At 36.6% G+C, this 24692-nt stretch overlaps 1 long non-coding RNA gene across 1 annotated transcript; it reads right to left on the bottom strand.

Annotated features, from left to right (window-relative positions):
* Nucleotides 1-11637: 11637 nt before the first annotated feature.
* Nucleotides 11638-17584, bottom strand: LOC114731807 (uncharacterized). The gene is made up of 3 exons (XR_003738934.1): nt 17573-17584; nt 12725-12727; nt 11638-11877 (listed from the first exon to the last, which is right to left on the bottom strand). It is a non-coding gene; the product is annotated as an uncharacterized LOC114731807 (long non-coding RNA).
* Between the last annotated feature and the right edge of the window lie 7108 nt (nt 17585-24692).

Here is a 24692-nt window from a genome sequence, read left to right as displayed (position 1 = left end):
ATATGTTTTATTTTGAATTATTCTTTTATAGGGGCAAAATTGTCATATTTTGGTTTAATTGTGACTAATTGATTTTTGAGGACAATTAATGCTACCTTATCCTTGAATTTTGTTTGCAGGTTCTTGGAAGATTCAAAAATTAAAAAAAAAGAAAAAAAGAAAAAGGAAAGAAAAATAAATTTAAAATAATAATAATAATAATAAGGGGGGCAAAATGTTGTGTTTTGCCCCAACCTAATATTCAATTAATCATCTTCATTGGCGTAAGAGGAGGCACACACGAGAGGACCACGAGCTGGACGGCGGCTGGCAGAAGACCTAAAAAAAAAACAGAGGCGAGAGGCACAAATAGAAACAGCGAACCAGCGGCGTGAAGGAAGAGGATTCAGCGTGAGCTTCCACAACGAAATCACACCCCCGGCATTCATCTTCTTTGTTCTTCATGGCTGAATCGAATTGGTTTGTTGGAGCTATGGTTGTGATGGTTAAGAGTAGCTAAATCCTCCAATTCTCTAGAACAGTGTTTATGGCTTGAACTTGGACCTTCAAAGGGGAGTTTCAGCTCTTCCAAACTTTATTTCCTACATTGTAATTGTGATTTCTAGGTCTTAGAATGAATTTTACATTGTTTGAATGTGCTGTGATGATTTATGTTTATATTGAGATTGGTTGTAGTTGTTGGAATCTCTTATTAGCATTTAACATTATGCTGTGATTAGCTTTAATTTCTTTACATTGTACTGGGTCAGACTATGCTTTGAAATTATTATGAATATTTAGTGGTAATTCAAGGTGGCTTGGTTATTGGATCAAAAATGTTAATTGCTTTTCCTTGATTCTTTTTAGCTAATGTGTTGAAACAGTTTAATTGTGAGTAATTAATATGCAAGGCGGCTTAGTGTTGATTATTCTAATTAAACCGAGTCTAAGGGGTGGCCCTTAGAATCTTTTGAATTTAGCTAACTCCCAAATTAATTTAATCATTGTGCTAGAGGATTGCTTTTCCATTTGTTGTCACTTGTTAATTCACTTTGCTTATTTCATTCATATCCATTTTATAAACTAAAAATCCAAAAATTATTTACTCATTTTGCATCCTTTTAAATTTTGTCAATTAGTTAGTTAAAAAGAAAATCAATTCCTTTTCAAGTCAATTCTTTATTTTTGATACTTAGTTTGCTTAGGGTTCCAAATAAAGGCTCCTCAAAGTGAAACGACCTGAGTTTTGCACTATATTGCATTGCTTGGATTTATTTTTGATTAGGAACCCCAAGGCAAATGACAATGGCTCTCATGAAATGGCGCCGTTGCCGGGGAGCCAAAAAAAAAAAAAGGTTCCCAAGTAACTAAGTGTCAATCTTTGCTTGACTTGGTCTTTGACCTTTTTAGTTTTTGCATATAATTAGTTTTAGCATCTTTAGGTAGTTTGCATTGATTCATAGTTTTTCATTGCATTTCTTTCATTTGCATCAAAATTTTTCAAAAATACAACCAAATATCTTGATTTTTCTTTGTTTTGCATATAGATATAGAAACTTGCATGTCTTTGCATCATAATGTTGGATCTACATCCAAAATTTGGCAAAAATATGAGTTTTCAAAAAATCAGTTTGCTAGAACTAAAAAAAAATTTTTCGCCCAGAAAATTCTGAAAATTGGTATTCTAAAGATTTTGGGCATTTTAAGCAAGACTAATAGCATCACTATTAGCCCCAGAAATTTTGGCCAAATTCAAATGTTTTCCCTACTTTTTCTAATTTGCTTTCTTTTCTGGAATTTTTCCAGATTTTTTTGTTTGTGTGTTTTTGTGTTATTTTTCTGATTTTTCTAGCTTTTTAGGATTGTTTTGAGTTTCTTTAGATTGGATGTTGTTAGGAATTGATTGTGTGACTCATGGCTTGGTTTAATAGCAATCATAATCTACCCTCACATTCTCACTCTTTTGCAAGAAATAGTACATGGAATGAAACACCTTCTAATTCAACATGCTCTCTAGAGATTGAAGAGTTGTTACAACAGTTGGACTCCTTCCAAGCTCAACTAGAGTGTCAAATGCCTAATTACATCTATACCCATGATCCCTCTTGGATGAACCATCCTCTACATCAATCACCTAACCCATCACTCCCACCTCACCAACCATACTTTAATCATATATCTCCACCATATACATACCACCAAGAACCACCTCCCTCTCCATATGAATACTACCACCAACCCTCATCCCAATCCAAGTATCATTCTCTTTCCCAATCTCATGAAAATCAATTCAATGAACCCGACCCATTTCTTATTATTCCCAAGAAGGACCAGATACGATTTTTAAGAGAAGCTTATGACCGCTTAAATTCATACTACCATGGATTACTTGAAGAAGCACGGATATTTGGAATCTCAAAGGAATCAGAGGAAGAGCTAGGAGAATGTAAGAGTGCATTGGAGAAGATCTTGAGTGATATAGCTCAAATTGAATATGAGAATGGGAAGGATAAACCAAAGTGCCCAGATTTACTCATACAAGAAGTTGAGATGAAGCAAGAGCATCTCCAAACTTATAAGGACTTGCACCCTACATCAGGTAATATTGATCCTCTTCTTGAGGAGATTGATCCTTATGCTATAACTACTATTCCTGTTGCAGCTATTGATGATGTGAGTGATGATGAGGTGGATGAGGAAATCATAGTTGAATCCCCTCAAATATTTAAAAATGAAAATTCTCACTTAAACACTTCTAATAGTAGTTGTTTAGTTGATGATGTTACTTGCACTGTTATTGCTTCTCTGTGTGAAGAACATGCTTCTCTTTCTAGTGCTAGATTAGATGGTACAATTGATTCTGATTTGAACGAACCTCTATATTGTTCTTGCAATGCCCACACTATATGCATGGATTGCATTGATAACAAGTATGATATACTTGTTGGGTCACAAAAGCAGAACTTTAGTAAAGTGTATGCATTGCCTTCTAGTACTAAAAGTGCTGACAATATAAAGCATGATATTGATGTGAGTTGCTTGGATGTTAATCCTGTGGAGAAATGTGAATTTGACCATAGCCTTGGAAATTATCTTTCTAAAAATCCCATTGAGTTGCATGCTTCTAATGAGTTAGTAGGGAAAGATTCAAAAATTTTAAAAGACAAAATTGTAAATAAGAATGAATCTTTTCGTCTAATTCTTTCTTGTGACTTGCCTCCTGATTTAAGTAGCTATGTAAATGATAATATTGCATTGCATAATCATATTCTGCATGAATCTTCTTCTTCCTCCACTCTTTTTTCACCCACCTCTTGTGTTAGTAAAAGTGACGTGATGTACTCCAACAATTGTCAGTTGGATTCTTCATCTTCCGCTTTGCATACACAAGACATTTTTGAAAATATTCCTGATTATTTGATTCCTATAGAAAGGAATCCTATTGACTTTCTTGGGTGTGATATTTACTTGGAAGATTTTGCCACCCAGATATACCTATGCTACTCTAGATCTTTCCAAGTTTTTCTTTTTGGACTAGATACTGCTATTTGTTCAATGTTTCCCTTGCAGGAACCCTTACCACCAAGAAATGTCAATGGAGAAGTGAGCACACTAAAGAGATATATGTTTCTCATCCAGGATGAGAACTTCTCCTACAAGAGTTTGAAAAGATTTCGTTCTAAAGGTTGTCCCTTTCCTTCCTTAACTCTTATCTTTTGAATTACTTGCTTGTTTTGTGAGATAAGTGTGGGGGAGGGACATAGCAAGTAGTAAAAATGTGTTTGTGTTTTGTTTTATTGTTTGGTATCAGTTGCATGCAGTGCTTTCCCTACCTTGTCCTTGCACATTTTGAGCTTCCAATTGTTCATATCTTTAGTCTAAGCTTGCATTGAGGACAATGCAAGGATTAAGTGTGGGGGAGTAAATGTTATGTTTTGTTAGGATTTGTTTTCAAAAAAAAAATGCCTTTGGATTTGCTCCTGTTTCCTAAGTATTGTTGCTATAATTGCTCTCTTCTTTGCCTTATGGGTTGATTTCTGAATTGCATCGCATGATTTGAGAGTGATTCTTGCTTGGGAATTTTGTTGCTGGTTTCTATGTCCTCTTGCTTTCATTCGTCTCAGTGTTCTGTACTGCTATATGGGCGAGTTGCTGTTTTCTCTAGTGCTGACTTGACTTTTGTAATCATTGGGCATCTCTTTTAAAATCCTTTTGCACAATGCTTGTGAATATTGCACGATTGAGTTTGATTGCATTTGATTTGAGTGATTTCTGTTCTTAGTTGATTAGTATAGTAGAATGTCTTCGGTGCAGTGTTATTAACCATGTTTTGTAGCTTGATTCTTAAGGAGAAAACATCTTGGAGAAAGCCTTGATGGAAGAATGTTTGAGCCATGTATTCTTTCTCATCTTGTGTGATTTTCACCTAGTTTTGGCTAACCTCTAGAACTTGTTTAGATTCTTCTTCAAAGCTCCATTAACACCTAGATTTGTGAAGATGATAGGGGCATTCATTTCTAAACCTTACCCAAACACAAACCACTTCATTTAACCTTTGTTCACCCCTTTGAGCTTTCACTTTCATTCCATTCATTGCTTTTTAGCAAGTGTTTTGCATGAGTTACATTTGGTTTTTCATTTTGAAAAGTACGTCATTAATGTCTATATCTTTGCCTTCTTGGGTTTGGATGCCAAAAAAAAAAGCAAAAAAAAAAAGAAATAGAAAAAGGAAATAAAGAAGAAAATGTATAGAAAAAGCCAAAGAAAGAAAGTTATAAAAAAAATATAGAAAAAAAAAGTTGCAACAAAAGAATAAATTTGAAATAAGACATTCCATGGTGGTTTGAAGAGCAAGGATTTCTATCTCAAAAGGTTAAAATCTGCACATTGGTGTTGTTTCATGATTGTACTTTAGCTCACTTTGAGTTGATACTTTATTACTCATGCATTTCACTTGTTAGTCCATTCATTCATTTGGTCTTGTTTTTCAACATTACAACCCTTCAAGTCCCCTTGATCATGAACCTAAGGTATGTTAGTAGTGGAGATATTAGAATTTCTACAAGCTTATGGTAGGTACTAATCTAGGTGGATTGAGTGAAATTTTTCCCATTTGAGAGATAAGTGAAACACTTGTACCCTATGCGAGCTCTATTATGTTTCTCTTCTTTTACCCTGCTATGTTTCTTGTGTTAATTTCTTTGTACTGAAGTATTCTATGATGTTGATTGATTAGGAATAAAGGTTGCTTGAGTTAATTACACATTCATGCTTAGTTAGTTTTATGTTTGCATGCATTGAGTGTCTGTATTGGATTCTTCTTTAATGATGTTTTGCCTAGGAGTGCAAAAGGCTAAGTGTGGGGGAGTTGACAAACTCAATTATTTTTATATATTTTGATATCTTTTATATGGGTTTTGTCAACTTAATTAGTCCCTTTTGACCTTAATTGATTGATTAATTGATTTAATATGTTTTATTTTGAATTATTCTTTTATAGGGGCAAAATTGTCATATTTTGGTTTAATTGTGACTAATTGATTTTTGAGGACAATTAATGCTACCTTATCCTTGAATTTTATTTGCAGGTTCTTAGAAGATTCAAAAATTAAAAAAAAAAAACAAAGAAAAAGGAAAGAAAAATAAATTTAAAATAATAATAATAATAATAAGGGGGTAAAATGTTGCGTTTTGCCCCAACCTAATATTCAATTAATCATCTTCATTGGCGTAAGAGGAGGCACACACGAGAGGACCACGAGCGGGACGGCGGCTGGCAGAAGACCTAAAAAAAAAACAGAGGCGAGAGGCACGAATAGAAACAGCGAACCAGCGGCGTGAAGGAAGAGGATTCAGCGTGAGCTTCCACAACGAAATCACACCCCCGGCATTCATCTTCTTTGTTCTTCATGGCTGAATCGAATTGGTTTGTTGGAGCTATGGTTGTGATGGTTAAGAGTAGCTAAATCCTCCAATTCTCTAAAACAGTGTTTATGGCTTGAACTTGGAGCTTCAAAGGGGAGTTTGAGCTCTTTCAAACTTTATTTCCTATATTGTAATTATGATTTCTAGGTCTTAGAATGAATTTTACATTGTTTGAATGTGCTGTGATGATTTATGTTTATATTGAGATTGGTTGTAGTTGCTGGAATCTTTGATTAGCATTTAACATTATGCTGTGATTAGCTTTAATTTCTTTACATTATACTGGGTCAGATTATGTTTTGAAATTATTGTGAATATTCAGTGGTAATTCAAGGTGGCTTGGTTATTGGATCAAAAATGTTAATTGCTTTTCCTTGATTCTTTTTAGCTAATGTGTTGAAACAGTTTAATTGTGAGTAATTAATATGCAAGGCGGCTTGGTGTTGATTATTCTTATTAAACCGAGTCTAAGGGGTGGCCCTTAGAATCTTTTGAATTTAGCTAACTCCCAAATTAATTTAATCATTGTGCTAGAGGATTGCTTTTCCATTTGTTGTCACTTGTTAATTCACTTTGCTTATTTCATTCATATCCATTTTATAAACTAAAAATCCAAAAATTAGCTCCTCAAAGTGAAACGACCTGAGTTTTGCACTATATTGCATTGCTTGGATTTATTTTTGATTGGGAACCCCAAGGTGAACGACAATGGCTCTCATTAATGCCATACCTGCAAAAGATATGAGAACGTGAAAACTTGGCAACAGTAGAAGCATCATCTTTCCTAGTTAGCACTGCCTCTACCCATCGAGACACATAATCTACTGCAAGTAATATGTATGAAAACCCAAAAGACGAAGGGAAGGGACCTATAAAGTCCATGCCCCACACATCAAAGATTTCACAAAAATGCATAGGTCTTAGAAGCATCTCATGCTTTCTACCCAAACTCCTAAACCTCTGACACTTATCACAAGACTTGCAGAAAGAATAAGCATCCTTAAATAGAGAAGGCCAATAAAAACCACACTCTAAAACCCTCCTAGCAGTCCTATTAGCACTAAAATGCCCCCCGCAAGATAAAGAATGTGCAAAGGTAAGGATAGAGTGGATCTCATTATTCGGAACACAGCGTCTGATGATCTGGTCACTGCATTGCTTCCACAGGATTGGGGCATCCCAGATATAGTATCTTGCCTCCCTCTTCAGCTTATCAATCTAAAATTTAGACATAGAAGGAGGTAAAAGGTCAGTGACAAGATAATTAACTATATCAGAATACCAAGGCTCATGAATAGCCAAGGCAAAAAGTACAAAATCAGGAAAGGAGTCAATAACAAGATCATAAGAGTCAACTCTCTGTGTGCCTTCAGGTAACCGACTAAGGTGGTTAGCTACATGATTCTCTGCCCCGGCTCTATCTCTGATCTCGATATCAAACTCTCTGTAGCAGCAAAGCCCATCTCAACAGTTTAGGTTTAGACTGAGGCTTCTTAAATAGGTACCGAACCGCTGCATGATCTGTAAAAACAACCACTCGAGAGTTTATTAGGTATTGTCTAAACTTATCCAAAGCAAAAATAATAGCAAACAATTCCTTCTCAGTGGTGGTATAATTCACTTAAGCGGAATCAAGCGTCTTGGAGGCATATGCGATGAGTCTAGACTGTTTCGCCTCCCTCTGTCCAAGCATGGCATCTACTGCAAAGTTAGAAGCATCACAAGACAACTCAAAATGTAAATTCTAGTTAGGGGCAGTGAGAATAGGAGGTGAAACAAGCATAGATTTCAAAGTGTCAAAAGCATGCCTACACTCATCATCAAATTTAAATTCAACATCTTTTTTCAACAAGGTAGAAAGAGGCAAAGCAACTTTACTAAAATCCTTAATAAAGCGCCGATAGAAACCTGCATGCCCTAAGAAAGACCTCAAGTCCTTTAAACGAGTAGGATAAGGAAGGGATGAAATAACTTCAATTTTGGCCCTATCAACCTCAATCCCTTTTTGAGAGATGAGGTGACCTAAGACTATCCCTTTATCAACCATGAAATGACACTTTTCAAAGTTTAAAACCAATTTCTTATCAATACACCTCTCAAGAGCCTGCTCTAGGCTATTCAAGCACTCCTCAAAACTCTCACCGTAAACAGTGAAGTCATCCATAAAAACTTTCATGTTTTGTTCTAGAAGATCACTAAATATCGCCATCATGCACCTTTGAAAGGTGCCTGGAGCGTTACACAACCCAAATGGCATCCTTTGATAAGCAAAGGTACCAAAAGGGCATGTGAAGGTAGTCTTGTCCTAATCTTCAGGAGCGATAGGCACCTGAAAATAGCCAGAAAAACCGTCAAGAAAATAATAGTGAGATTTTCCTGAAATTCTGTCCAACATTTGATCTATAAAAGGTAATGGAAAGTGGTCCTTTCTTGTAGCATCATTCAACTTCCTATAGTCCATACACACTTTCCAAGCATTTTGAACCCTGGTTGGAATCAGTTCATCATTTTCATTTCTCACTACTGTGATACCGCTCTTCTTTGATACTACTTGTACCGGACTTAACCACTCGCTGTCTGATATGGGATAGATGATCCCAGTACTCAACAACTTTGAGACTTCCTTCTTAACCACATCCAAAATAAGAGGATTCAATCTCTTCTGTGGTTGCCTAACTGGCTTGGACCCTTCATTCAAAAGGATCCTATGTGTGCAAACTGATGGATCAATTCCTGGAATATCCCCTAAAGACCATCCTATAGCCCCTTTATGACTCTTCAACACAGAAATCAATCTTTCTTCTTCAGAACTATTCAAAGAACTGGAAATAATAACAAGCAATTTAGAATGAGCAGCAAGAAAGACATATTTCAAATTAGGGAGGAGGGGTTTCAGTTTTAAATCAAGAGGTTGCACAACAGAAGGAACTAGTTCTTTTATGTCAAGTGCATTCAATGCAAGTGGCATGTCCATATGGCTTAGGGAAGGAGATATAAGCTCATCATGATGTGTATGTCCTCCACTTCCCAACTCAGTGCCATTCTTGGATGACCTACAAAAAAGAGGATCAATATCAATCTTATCAACAGAAACATTAAGTAAATCACAAGGAAGAGTGGGATTAGAAGTGACTAAGTGAGTAGCAATCTTGTTGCTAGCCTCTTCTAATGTTCCAGCACCACTCAAAGGAGAAGCTACCGATGTAGCTTGTGTAACAACTCCTTTATCATCAGTACCTGCAGAATCAACAAACTCGCCTTTCTCAAGGCTATCATCAAGTGTAATGTTCAAGGTAGAATCACAGTTAAGACAAGATGATGCATCAAAATCATGAGAGATGGAAAGGAGGTGATCAACTTCTAAACAGTTAACACACACCACGTCACCATAACATGAGCAAAAAGAAGAAGAATGAGGGGTAGATAAACAAGTAAATGCATAATCATGCTCAACAATCTCACCATACCAATCATGTTCATGCATCTCATATTCATGCAAATCATCAACATCATTAACAACACAATCAATCAAATTAACACCCAAGTAAGAGCAATCTGCATAACCTTGACTCATAGCATCAGAAATGTTAAAGGTAATCTGTTGGTCCCTAAAGCCCATGGTAATGACTCCGTCTTTCACATTAATTATGGTTTGGGCTGTTCTAAGAAAAGGTCTTCCTAGAATCAAAGTGCTATCAGCTTTAATCTCATCAGTCATATCTAGCATATAAAAGTTAGCTGGGAACACAAGACCCTTCATTTGCACAAGAACGTCTTCAAGAAAGCCCTTAGGATGTCTCACAGTCCGATCAGCTAGACCTAGCACAACATTGGTGTCTTTCAAGGCATGAATACCCAAACTCTGATAGATAGAGGTAGGCATAACATTTATGGCTGCATCTAAGTCTAGTAAGGCATGTGAAATGTTTGTTTTGCCTATGGTACAGGGAATAGTGTAGGAACCCGAGTCTTTACACTTAATAGGTAGCTGTGGCTTGAAGATAGCACTAACACTAGACCCCAGTTGGATTCTCTTACTATGCCTATACTTCCTCTTGTTTGTACATAGATCTTTCAGAAACTTAACACACTTAGGCATCTTCTTAATCAAATCAAGTAATGGCACATTAACCTCAAGTTTGCTAAACATTTCAAAAAGCTCATCATTATCTTTCTTTTCAACAACTTTCTTACTCATGAGATATGAATGAGGAAAAGGCAAGTCAGAAATGTTTACCTCATCACCTTTAGGAGGTGATCCTTTCTCTATTGGCTCTTTGGATTGAATGGAGGTCTCTTGAGTAGCCTTGGGAATGTCTTGAGTGGTTTTAGAAGGAGGAGACTCAACTTCTATCTCTTCGTCAACCAGTTCTTCATCCTCTTCATCCTCTTTGAATTGTACTTTCTTAGCACCAATTTCCTTACCGCTTCTCAATGTAATTGCATTCAAAGATTTAGGATTTATCACTGTGTTGGAAGGTATTGAACCACTAGCCTTAGCTTACTGTTCACTCATACCATTTGACAACTTAGTGACATAAGAAGTCAAATTAGAGGTTCTAGTTTCCCATTGCTCCATCCTATTCTCTAGGGCTGCAAATCTAGCTTCAGATTTAGCTTCAGACTTAGATATGTGCTCAGTCATTGCCTTAATACCCTTGACTATTCGAGAGAACTGCTCATCATCCTTGGATTGCGATTGCTGTAGGGTAGACATGACTCTTGAAGATTCTCTTTGTAACCCTCCATAGTAAGATTGCCCTTGAGGAACCATATTCACTTGAAACCCTTCTCGAACTTGCCTATTGTCACCTCCTCCCCATCGGAGATTCAGATGAGCTTTCCACCCTTCATTATATGTATTTGAGTATGGGTTCCATTGCTTAGATTGATTGGCCCTTCCTTGATACATGACAGAAACTTCCTCATATCTATGAGGGCAAGCAGTAAAGATGTGCATAACAGAGTTACAATGCTCACAACTAGGTGCAGTCATCTCCATGGAATTAGGATTCCAGGTGTCAACAAGAGGAGTATGAGATGTAAGCTTATTCAACTGTATAGTCAAAGTAGCAATTTGAGAAGTGAATGTGTCCAACTGAGGAATGTGGACTGAAGAAGGATTAGCATGCATTGCATTGACATTTTTAGACTCCCTGATGTTATACTGTTGATGGTTCAAGGCCATTTTCTTGATAAGTTCCCATGCCTCCTCAGCAGTTAAATCAATGAGAGAACCCCCGGAAGCAGCATCCAACATCCCCTTGTCTTGGATCTTAAGCCCATCATAAAAGTATTGGACTAACTGCTCATCTGGAATCTGATGGTGTGGACATCTAGAAAGCAAGTCCTAAAAACGGTTCCAGTAGTCATAAAGTAACTCATCATAGTCTTGCTTCGTAGAGTAGATCTCTTTTGTCAATGTGGAAGTCCGGGAAGCGGGGAAATACTTCTCTAAGAATGCTTTTCTGAGGTTGTTCCAGTTATGGTAGGCATCTTCCATATGCCTAGGCAAGCTCATATACCATTCTCACGCTTTGCCCTCCAGAGACAAGTGGAATACCTTACAAAGAACCTCATCCAGATTAGCCCCGACCGGCTTCATGCTAGCACATACCATAGAAAGAGATTTCAGATGATTGTACGGGTCCTCACCTGTCAAACTATAGAATTTAGGCAAAGAATTAAGCAGCGGACCTTTAATCTCAAAATTAACATCAACATTAAGGCATGCAACATTAAAAGGATCATAATTTGCATCAGAAGTAGTGGCTTCCCTAATGGTTCTTCTTCTAGGGTTATCTCTATTATTCTCTCCTACTTTATTATGTTCCCCATTATGTCCATTGCCCCCTCTGTCATTACCACCATTGTTGTTACCATTAAGATTATTAACTGTTTCCATTATGTCACCTAAGTCAACCACCAAATCTAGACCAGTTAAATTGTCTAGTTCAACCTCACTAGTCCTTTCTACCCTTTGATCTTGTCTAACTTCCCTTAAAGAACTTTGAAGCTCAGGATTGGAAGGAACTAGGGTTTTAGACCTACCCCTTCTTGGCATAAACAATCAATCAACCAGAAGCAATTAAGCAAAAGAAAACAGATGAATGCAATGCAATGCAAGTGTATGTGTATGAGAATGAAAAATGCAATGAATGAAAAATCAAGATATTTAGTTGTGTTTTTGAGAAATTTTCTATGCAAAGGAAAGAAGTGCAATGAAAAATCAAAAGAAACAAATGCAAACTATTTAAAAATACAAAAACTAACAAAAATGAAAACTAAAAAGGCTCAACAAATGAACCCCAATCAAGGCTACTTGACACTTGGTTACTAGGGAACCAATTTCTTGGCTCCCCGGCAACGGCGCCACTTGCAGTTAACTTGCCCTTAATTTGTCGCTTTAGGGTTACTCCAAAAATTAACCGAATTAATATAATATAGTGCACAATCCGGGTTGTATTCACTTTAAGGAGCCGAAAACGAAATTAAATCCTAGTAAATAAATGCAAGTAACGTAAACTATAAAAAGGATTTTTGATTTTGAAAAAAATTGCAAACTGAATGCCTTGAATTAAATTGAAATAAAAATACTTTTTTTTATTTTATAAAAATGATTGAAATAAATGAAGATGAAAGAAATGAAAATAAAACACAAGAATAACAATGATAATAATCAATCCTCCAATTCAACAACGCAGGCAATCATCACTCTAAAAGATGTGGGAGTTAAAACAATGAATTAAGAATTATAATTAAGCTTTTAATCCAACAACCAAGTCACCTTGAGTTGCCACAAAATATTTTCCTAAAATACCAACTTACTAACTACAACCAGAATAGTAAAATGGGATTAAGGATGCTAAAAACCAATGCTTAATTAGAGCTCTTAAATCCAAAATAACAGAATTAAAGCTAACAAGAGACAATATGATCCAAAATTCCAAGCCACCCTAGAAAATCACGATATATTAACTCCAAATCAATACAAATGTCATAACCACAATATTATAATTGAAATCAAAGCTATAAATAGCCCAATGTCAAATGCTAAACAATAATCCAGTCACAACAATCTCCAAATATAATCAGATTAAACAATAGAAATTTTCTAATAATCAGAATAACTATCCTAAGACCTAGGAATTGTTAAACAATTATTAGACAGCACTACAAGAAAACATGCTTTTAGCGACGAAATTTAGCGACGAAATTTTTTATTTAGTGACAGAATTAGCGACAGATTAGCGACGGAAACGGATTAGCGACGGAATTTGTTCCGTCGCTAATTCCTTTGTTGCTAATTGATTAGCGACGGAATTGAAATTAGCGACGGATTTTTCGTCGCTAATTACAGAAGGAATTTTAGCGACGGAATTTCTGTCGCAAATTATTCCGTCGCTAAATCGATTTTTTAAAAAATAAAATAAAATGCCACGTGGCACCTCTACCAATTGCCACGTCATCACTGGGGACTACCTCCACGTCTACTGCCACGTGTGCTGCCACCTCACCTCTGCCTGCCACGTGTGCGCCACGTGTCACCACAACATAATTCCCTTCTCAAAGTGACTTCTCCATGGCTTGAACCCAGGACCTCCTCCGTGCGCACATGCGGCTTTACCAGTTGAGCTGCAATGAACCTATTGACTTATTATGTAAAATTAAATATATATATATTATATTATTTTACACAAACAATTATATATACATAGATATTATTAAAAACTAAAATTATACTATATGATAATTTTAATCATAACTATTTTAATGAAAAAATAATTTTTAAATATTTGTTTTACTATTTTTATAATGTTTTATTTTTTGAAAAATATTTTTAATATAATTTTAATTTCTAACAACACTAATTTTGAATTTGACATCATAAATAATTTTTCATAAATAATTTTTAAATTTATTTTTAATTAACATTGATAAGATATACAATTTAATTATATATATTATATTACATTATATTATATTATGTATATGTGGTTTATATATTTGAAGAAAATCATTTACAATTAGTCAAAAAATCTTGTTATTCAAAAAATAACTACTATAATAAAATCTAATAAATTATTCTATATAAAAAATTAAATGATTTAAATAGATTATGATAAACAGTATTTTCCTACTTGTATATATATCCTATGTAATTTATTTTCTTAAAATTTGTGACGGAATTTACGACGAAAACAAATTCCGTTGCTAATTTTTGACGGAATTGCGACGGAATTTCCGTCGCTAATTTTTTTGATGGATTAGCCATACATAATTTCATAATCTACTTCAATCAATTCCCTCATACAGTTGGCCATAGCAGTGAAGAAGACGGTGGTGATGACGATCCTATGGAAAGGAAGAATTCCCGTTGAGCTCCCCTTTCCTCATCACGCCGTCGGCCCCTGCTTCTCTCCCTCTGGTTCTGTTCACTGTTCGTGCCTCCAGTTCACTGGAGATGATGATGAATAGTGTTCACTCGTTGCTCACCGCCTCCAGCTCGTTCAGCGTGTGTCCCTCGCGTCATCAATTCCCCTGGTCTGTGTCTTTGCTCTCGTCGTTCGTGTGTGCGCCTTGCTCTGTTTTTTTTCCAGGTCATCTGCCAGCCACTGTCCAGCTCCTGGTCCTCTCGTGTGTGCCTCTTCTTACGCCAATGAAGATGATTAATTGAATATTAGGTTGGGGTAAAACGCAACGTTTTGCCCCCCTTATTATTATTTTTTTTCTTTTTTAAATTTATTTTTCTTTCCTTTTTATTTTTTCTTTTTTTTTTAATTTTTGAATCTTCCAAGAACCTGCAAGCAAAATTCAAGGATAAGGTAGCATTAATTGTCCTAAAAAATCAATTAGTCACAATTAAACCAAAATATGACAATTTTACCCCTATAAAATAATAATTCAAAATAAAACATATTAAATCAATTAATCAATCAATGAAGGTCAAAAGGGACTAATTAAGTTGACAAAACCCATATAAAAGATATCAAAATATATAAAAATAATTGAGTTTGTCATTCACTCACAGACACCTCCTTCAGTATGAGTAGGTCACATGCAAATGGACTATTTATAGTTGTGAAAATATGCATGTATGGTGTAAATGGCCTAGTCCCACTTGCAAATGGGCTCTCCCACACTTAAGTCGGACACACACATTAGGTGAATCAGTCCACGTGAAGCCAGGTATGTGTCTTGCAAATTGGCTAGTCCCCCTTCTAAATGAGGTCTCCCACACATGTTCCCTCACGGACACATGCTTCAGGTGAACCAGTCCACATGTTAGTGGACTGGTTTCACATGTGAATACAAGTATATCTTTTGCAAATTGGCTAGACCCCCTTGCAAATGAGGTCTCCTACACGTTCCCTCATGGACACATGCTTCAGGTGAACCAGTCTACATGTGAATAGACTGATTCCACATGTGAATATAGGTATATCTTTTGCAAATTGGCTAGTTCCCCTTACAAATGGGCTCTCCCCCACTTGTTCCCTTGCGGAGACATGCTTCAAGTGAATTAGTCCACATGTGAATGGACTGCTTCCATATGTGACACCAAGTATGTGTCTTGCAAATTGGCTAGTTTCCCTTGCAAATGGGCACCCTATTCAGGTCAAGGACGGCACATGTATATAGACTAATTTTAGTTTTGAATATATGTATAGGGGTTGCAAATTCCCTAGTTCCACATGTGAATATAGGTATATCTTTTGCAAATTGCCTAGTTCCCATTGCAAATGGGCTCTACCCCACTTGTTCCCTCACGGACACATGCTTCAAGTGAACCAGTCCACACGTGAATGGACTGCTTTCGCATGTGATGCCAAGTATGTGTCTTGCAAATTGACTAGTCCCCATTGCAAATGGGCACCTTGTTCAGGTCAAGGACGGCACATGTATATAGCCTGATTCTAGTTTTGAATATATGTATTGGGGTTGCAAATTCCCTAGTTCCATATGGAAATGGACACCTTGTTCAGGTGAAGGAGGGCACTTGCATATGTAAGAGGACACGTTGTTCAGCTAATGAACAACACTTGTGAATGGTCTAATTGTTGTTGTTAACTTATTTGTCTCTCTTGCAAATTGTCTAATCATTCATGCAAAGTGCTAATCCTTAATATAGGTTGTTTAGTTGGAAATGGATGAACATTTGGTGTTAATTTATGTATTGTTCTTTCAAATTCCTTAATTTCTGTTGTCAACCATACATCTAATCAAAGTAAACAAGTACTGATAATATGAATCTATCAAAATAGACTTCATTAACATCTTTTGTATGCACAACATTTAAGTCCACATAAAGTGTTTACAACAACAATTACAGTGCTTATCAGTGAAAACTACAAGGTAGGAATTTGCTCTGTCATCGCTTACTCTTGCGTTGTGTGTTAATCTGGTCAAGGTATCTGGCAATAGCATCTGACTTGATGTTTCTTTTATGAGTCACGAGCCACCACAACAGCTCATACTGTATAGATGTATATTGATCCTATAGGACAACAATAACTTTTCTCAGTAAGTTCACACAAATGCATGAAGTCATTAACATATAATTCAACACCTACAGCTGTATAATAAGGCATGGTGAATTGAACTCCATCCTTCTCTTGTGGGTTGGGCCACTCTCTTAGATATGTGATGACATGAACCCCACATTCGTCATTAAAAAATGAACACATCACAATGTTGGCTTATCTATCTCAATGATAATTTATAACAAATAACTTACAGTGAACAAAAGACTCACATATTCTCTTAAACATGAACCGTGGGATACAAGATGACATTGTTTGAATCTAGGTTGGCCAAAGTCTCCAGCTCAGGCTTGACTTTCCTTAGCATTTCAATGAAGTGTGCCTTTTACACAATTACAAATGATTATCACACAGGGGATACTATGGTTGTCCAGAAAAGTAGAAGAATAATTACAACACTTACACAAGTTTGTACCATCATTTGCTGCCCCTTTAATGCTAGATCAGACTTTTTCTTCTTCTTTTGGTGCTTCATTGTATCCTCGCCACCACGCAAAGAGTCCAGCACATAAAACTTTAGTGTGCTCAGTTCAAACATAAAGCAAAACCAATGCAGTGCAAACAAAACAGGTGCAAGTATGTATTCACATTCAGTCAAATTGTATCCCAGGTGTGGGGGGAGTAATTCTTTCAGATGTTTGTCCACTTACCATGCTGTGTGTTCCTGCACTATCCTTGCCTATTACAACAGAAAATTGCACAGCAGTACAAATTGTCAGTGAAGAAACTGTACCAATAACTTGACTAAACAATTTAAAGCATTGACCCATTAACAAGGGACAGCACTAACCATGAAATCTGCATCAAATATGTGTCTTTTAACCAAAGAGGCATTCTCCTATTGGTCAGCATTGAAGGTGTGGGCAATTAGAGTCATGATTTACAGATTAAAGGAGCAGGAAAATAAAAAATATGGCACATTCCATATATGGCCACTTTGATGTAAGTTGAACAGATGCACATACCTGTTGTGACCCAGTGCTTGGAGGTCTGCTTGTGTTGCCAAATGCCCAAATATATCTACCATGACCCTACAACAAATATGAAAGTGGAAATAAGTAGTCAGTATTGCATACTAGTATTATTCACAGGCTATCTTTTCCATAATAACTGACTATACTTACTCTTGAGCCTCATTTGGTTGACACCACTCAGTACACATAGTATAAAATGCATTCCTGTCACTCATTTTCACCTTTCTGCCATAAGTAGACATGTAAGGAGATTTCACTACTAGGAGTTTACGTCTACTTTACCTCTTTGTGGGTAGCTGCACCACTTTGCCCACCATTTTCCCTTCTTCATTCCCTTCTTCAGTTTCAGCTGCCTGTTCACCTTCAGTATCCTTTTTTGCAGCTTTATTTTCTCTCACATTGTCATTCTCGTCTTCATTTTCCTCTTCTTCTTCTTCTTCCTGTTCATCATCATGCGATTTCTCACTACTTTGATGTTTTTCTCCACCTTCTACAATCATAACTTCATCATGTTGTGGCTACTCATCTTCATCCTCCTCAGTGTGGTGTTCTTTTCCTTCTTCTTCATGCTCATCTTTCTCACTTTCATCCGGCTGCTCATCATTGATTTCTTCATTGCCTCCTTGGTTAAGAATTTTGTTCTCTAACTTAACCAATTCATCACAAACAAAGTTTTGAATCTTAGCCATATCATTCTTCAATGTGTTGTTGAAATTGACCCAAAACCCTTTAATGTCCTGCACATTATAAATGTATGTCATCAAACAGATATTAAGTCTGACCAGCAGACATTACCATATTGGTATTACTCACCAGATGATGGAAACTTCTACTGCTCCCCAGTTGTGTTGACTCATTCATTTCAGCAGAGGGTGGACTGTAGAAAATGCCATGTCGACTCTCCTTGTCTGTATCAGTTCTGCTTTTCACAGCCTTATCATCCCAATGTCTGATGGCGTCTTTGTCTTTTGGTTCACCTCCTTGCAAAGGGAACCTTTGCAGGAAGTACAGCTACAGAGAAAGAAAAAAACATAACTCAAAAATCAAATTACATAATACATCAACAGTTTAATGGTCAAACCAGATCTAACATTATTTATTTTGTAAGGAAATATGCAAGTACTAATAAAAAGTAGATGCGCCCTCTGACAACTCTGGCACCCTCAGTCTATCCTTCCTTACTGCTCCTATTGTACCGCTTAATTTCTTCACTGAGTTCATCAAGCACAAATGAAGCCCAATCAAAATTTTGCCAGTTATTTTCTGTGCAGGCCATTACCTTTGGCACCTTCTTACTCACACTTGCATTTCCCGTGGGACAAAGAAGAGTTCCCACTGTGAAGAGAACAAAATAGAATTCAAAGTTTCCATCTTCTTCGTCACTCATTATCTTCTTCACAATTTGAGAATATGTTAGTAGAGTATAGTCCTTCTTCAGCTCATTTACTTCATCCTTGAAGCCAACCAACTTCACTTTGGAGCCCTTATCTAGTAACCCAAGCACCCTCCTAACATCTGTACCAGTTACCTTCTTTGTCTTCCCCCTTATGGTCATTTGTTTACTTGGGGAGTCATATGCATGAATCAACTCCAGACATAAATCTCTGTGCAGCTTATTCAAAGTAATACCAAGAAGATGGCCAAACCCCATTTCTTCTACCTTGCGCTTTAAATTTTCTTTGCCATTTATAAAGTTTGCCACTTCCTTGAATTTTGTGGGGGAGCAGTGGGTAGAAAATGGGGACACATGTTTCTCCTTCTTCTTCTTCTCCTCTATCAACTGTTGCTCCTTCTTCTTGTACGGCTCCCTGTCAGCATCACTCATCTCCTTCCAAATCGCTAAAGCCGTACCTGTGATTGCTCCCATATTTCCATGCATCTCTTGCTTCTTTTGCTCCTAATATTCTCCCTTAAATACTTTCCAGCCAATAACTTGTGCATCGTTTTTTCCCAACTTCTTCCTTTATCTAATAATCACAAAGTCATCAGTTAGTAGATTAAACAGCACTTCAAAATTCATACCATCCAATATTTCTGGTTACATAGACCCCAAAATTGTATGCACACTAATTGTTATTCTTAAATCCTTAACTTTACTTGTCATACGACAGGACATCAAATTGTTACATGCAACTTAACTGGATAATGACACCATTCTTCGTGTAAATTGGCTAACATTCATTGTCCAGCCACAAAAGATCAGATTCCAACAAACATGAAATTATGCAACAGAGGTGGTTAATTAACTAATTGTTCATGTCAATTTCCTAACTTTCACAGTCCAACACAGATCAAACAATTACACCGAAGGTAAGTGGAAATGCAGCTAATTGCTCGTGTCAATTGCCTAATTTTTCCTATGAGGCTACTCCAGATCAGATTCCAACAAACATGAAATTATGCAACAAAGGTGGTTAATTAACTAATTGTTTATGTCAATTTCCTAACTTTCACAGTCCAACACGCATTAAACAGTTACACAGAAGCTAAGTGGAAATTGAGCTCATTGGTCGTGTCAATTGCCTAATTTTCCCTGTGAGGCCACTCTAGGTCAGATTCCATCAAACATAAGATTATGCAACAGAGGTGGTTAATTAACTAATTGTTCATGTCAATTTCCTAACTTTCACAGTCCAACACAGATCAAACAGTTACACCGAAGGTAAGTGGAAATGCAGCTAATTGCTCGTGTCAATTGCCTAATTTTCCCTGTGAGGCCACTCCAGATCAGATTCCATCAAACATAAAATTATTCAATAGAGGTGGTTAATTAACTAATTGTTCATGTCAATTTCCTAACTTTCAGAGTCCAACATAGATCAAACAGTTTCACACAAAGTAAGTGGAAATACAGCCAATTGCTGGTGTTAATTGCCTAATTTTCCCTGTGAAGCCACTACAGATCAGATTCCAACAAGCATGAAATTATGCAATAGAGGTGGTTAATTAACTAATTGCTCAGGTAAATTTTCTAACTTTTAGAGTCCAACACGCATCAAACAGTTACACAAAAGCTAAGTGGAAATTGAGCTCATTGGTCGTGTTAATTGCCAAATTTTCTGTCACACCTTACTTATATAATACCTTAGCATTCATTTAGAACCATTCCAGACCACTTTGGATGGTCTTAAGCTTAAAAATTTTAATTTGGACGTTAATTTTCAGAAAATTACTGTTCACTGTCCAGTTTTCAGATTACAGGTCCAATTTTGAAAAATCATAACTAATTCCAGAAAAATCGTATGGAGGTGTTCCAAAATTCTACGGAAAGCTCTTTCAATGCTCTTTAAGGGAAAAATACTCAATTGGACTTATTCTTGCTCAATTCGTACAGTTTATTGGATTAAGATTACTATTCATTTGGTAAAATCTGGACTTTCCAGATTCTGCGCCTTAACTTCGAAAATTCATATCTCATTGTATACACATCCAAATGATGTGATTTACCACTCATTTTAAAGCTTGGGATATGCATTATAAGTGTGCCAAATCTCGTGATTTAACTCATTCATTTGGTAGGTTAAACTGAAGATTGAAACTAACTGCTCCATGACCTACGTTTTATCCCTTAATATCTCCTTACTTTAATTCTTTTTATTTCTTTGACATACATAACATGGGCTTAATCTTTCTCATTCATACTCATATACTTTTATTCATGCCATAAACATCCTAAGCATATACATTGAATTGATGGCATTCATAACATAATTTACAGCATAGGAGAATTATACATTGAATATTAATATCATTCATTTGCATTAATAATTCTCCACTTCTTCTCCTTGCTTCTCATGCCATTAGTGCCCATCATTGATTGACCTAAATGGTTGGTTAGGGAGGGGGTGAGATTCGGGGGAATCTCAGTAGCAAACAATACCACATAATCATGCTAGATGGATGCTAATGCACTACACGCAACTTGTTTATTCTCTTGTTAATTAGTGACATACTAGCATGCTCAAAGCTAACTTCTTGATGCATGGCCATGGAGACATAATCTACTCATCATGAATAGCAATTACAGCAGCTAAAACATGTCACAACAACATGCAAATAACATGTTCACGGCAACACACAAGCATACCACATCAAGCAATGACAATAGGTAAGTTCACTACCTTGCACCTCAAGCTTTCCTCTTACTTTTCCTTTGACTCCCTTGACTTTCCAACCATGTGGGCATTCGGTCAACATCACTAAACATCCTCTTGGATGTTCCAAAGATCCTAAACATAACCATAATGATGACACAATCCATTAGGACCATTAGATTACATAAAGTTCAAGACTAGCTTTCTTGAACCTCAACCCTTTCACTTAGTCTTAGGGTTTTCTTTCTAGCTTTTCTAACCTAAATCTCATCATTTCCCATCCTTATGATCTATTTCCTATCAATTAGGACCACTTTAGATGGCTTTAGATTCAAGAATATCAAATCTGGAAAATTTGGTTCGCGGGTACTGTTCACGCAGAATCTCCAGAATTTTTGATCAACTTTCAAAATTCATACTTAAATCTAGAAAAATCCAAATTGAGTGATTCCAAGTCTCACTGAAAGATAATTAAGTTAAATTTAAAGGAAAAATAGTTTCAGGAACCAATTCTACTCATAACAGTACCATAATTGTACGGAACTCGACAATCTCCCAAAAGTTCAACACTGTTTCCAGATTTCAAACCCTAACTTTGAAAAATCACCATAAATCGTACACATATCCAAATAAAGTTTTCTACCCATGGATTTAAAGCTCATAGAGTGTAATTTAAGCATGCCAAATTTCAGAACCAGATATGAACAGTAACTAATTCGAAAAAGCCATCAAATCAGCACGTAATTCTTCCAATTTTCACATGGATCCACTTGGATCTACCATACTTTGAGGTGTTCTAGCAAGATCTAACAACCAAACTCCCTTCCCCACTCATCAACCATTTCGACCAGCCATCAAAAGGGAGAGAAGACATATTTTCAACCATAAAAGAGAAAGAAACCAAGGCAAGAACACATCTAGAGCTAAGAACTCACCTTGAACCTTGATTGTATGACCAAAGTTGATGCCTTTCTCTTGGTTTTCCCTCAAAACTCTCTCTTTTTCCCTCTCTTCATGCCTTGCACGAAATTGCCATCTGATTTAGGGGAGAGATGAGCTCATTAATGTGTTCAAAATATCCCACCAACCATTATTAATGTTATGCCAAGTGTCATTAGCCTACTTAATCTTAATCCTCTCTCTTAATTAACTTAAATCATAATGTAATTAAATTCCAAAGTCAAGATCCTCTCCATTGGTAGCTTGACACTTGGAAAGCTTTAATTACCATCCATTAAAGGCTTGACAAGTGGCGACTTGTGGTCCAAGTAAAGTGCAAGACTCTGATTAATACTTTATCGGTGCACTTTTACTCCGGCTTTCTTTATGGCCTTTCGGAGCTCAGAAAATTATTCTGTCTGCTTTATAAATTCCCTTTAATTCTAGAGAATATCTATGAATTTTCTTAGGCCATAACACTTCCTTTAAACCTTGCATAAAAATTTATTTACCAAAATGCCCTTTTATCGGCAAAACCGGCTCTTTAATTTATTAAAGCCACTCCACTGGCCTTTTGGTTGCGGGACTAATTTTATAAATTAGTACAACCTTTCAACCATCTAACCTCATTTTTGTATACATTTTTGAGGTCTCTTGCTATTTTAAATAATTACCTCAAATGGTATACTTTTTACTGGCCATAACCTCATAAATTCCATTTAAGCTGCCTCAGGGGTATTTTTGTCATTTCTCTTCACAGAAGAGTCTTAGAATATTATTTCTCATTTTCTGGGATTTTTCTTAAAATTTTCTGTACCCTCTTCCACTTTTACCCCTGTTGGTCATAACTTTCAGAATTTACAGTTTAGTCCCTGGTTGGACTTAACTTCATATAATCCTCTCTTTGAGGCTTCTAACTCAACCTTTGGCCTATATCTAGTCTCTTTTCTCTCCCTAGGCCTTCGAGACTTTACTGGAGTCTCTGACCTTGATTATACTGAAGCCCCTGAAAAACTTTTACATTGCAGTTTAGTCCCTGAAACTGCTTTGACTTCCTTTCTCATCTTTGAGACTTCTGCTCAAAAAGGGTTTGGTAGCCTATCCAATTCAGGCTACTTTTGATGCTTCTAGGCCCAAAAGTCTGGATGTTACATTTTCCCTGTGAGGCAACTGCACACCAGATTCCCACAAACATAGTGGGTAATTTACTGATTCTCCATGTAAATTGCCTAACTTGACAGATATATGCAAACATGAGGTTGTCACATGCAACTAGTTAGTCAACTAATTCTTCATGTCAATTGACTAACTCTCATTGTTAGCCTACAAAACCTCACATTCCAACAATCAATCGGATAAACCAAACAAAACAAACTCATTTGCCTAATCCATATGACAACATTTGCCCCTCCCAATTCTTTTCTTAATTCCTGCAAAATGCCTGCAAACACTATTACAATACAGTTAACTACCAACACTAATTTTTCCCTAAATAATTAATAAATTTCATACTTAGTCCCCACAAAAACGCTTCATACTACACTCACAAGCCTTCTCTTACTAAATGAGGAGCATTTGCTATAGGGCAGTAGGGGTGACGGCCAAACACTATGTGACACATTAGTAACCATTCCTGGGTTAGAACCTAAATGTAATTACCAAACACACCCACCTTTCAGCGGGTCATTCCTCCTTAACCTACCATGAAAACAAAATCAAAGAAATCTACTGCATTTAATATGAATCGCGAAGCTTACCAAAGGAAATTAGTGACTTCTTCTCGCCCTGCTTCTTCTTTCTTTGTGGATAGCCTTGCAAGTCTCCTCCTTTGTCAGCCTTTTCTTATTCTCCTTCTGCTTGTAGTGACTACCACGGACCCGCAGAATGAAGCTGACAGAATTTTTGGGGGCCACGTCAAACACTTTTTGCAGATTGCGAGAGGCAAGAATCTTCCCATAGAGGTAGCACGTTCGCAGCCAAGAGAGGGTAGATTTTTTGCAGAGTGGTAGCACGTTCGCAAACTGGGAGACACTACAGTTTTCCCAGAGTGGTTGCACATTCGCAGAGCGGGAGAAGAAAGAGTTTTCGCAAAGTGGAATCACATTCGCATAGAGAGAGAGAGGGGGAGGACTTTTGACCATCGTTTTTTGGCCTTATTTTCAAATTTCAGAGGAAGTAAAATGAGGGGCAATGGCATCATTTTGTTTGTGGAATTAATATCAGATTGGCCCCTTGGT

Source organism: Neltuma alba, unplaced genomic scaffold (genome assembly GCF_004799145.2).
Source record: "Neltuma alba isolate B1F8T4 unplaced genomic scaffold, ASM479914v2 tig00012846_pilon, whole genome shotgun sequence".
NCBI lineage: Eukaryota > Viridiplantae > Streptophyta > Magnoliopsida > Fabales > Fabaceae > Neltuma > Neltuma alba.
The sequence above is the reverse complement of the archived record's forward strand: the minus strand, read 5'-3'. Positions and strand labels throughout refer to the sequence as shown.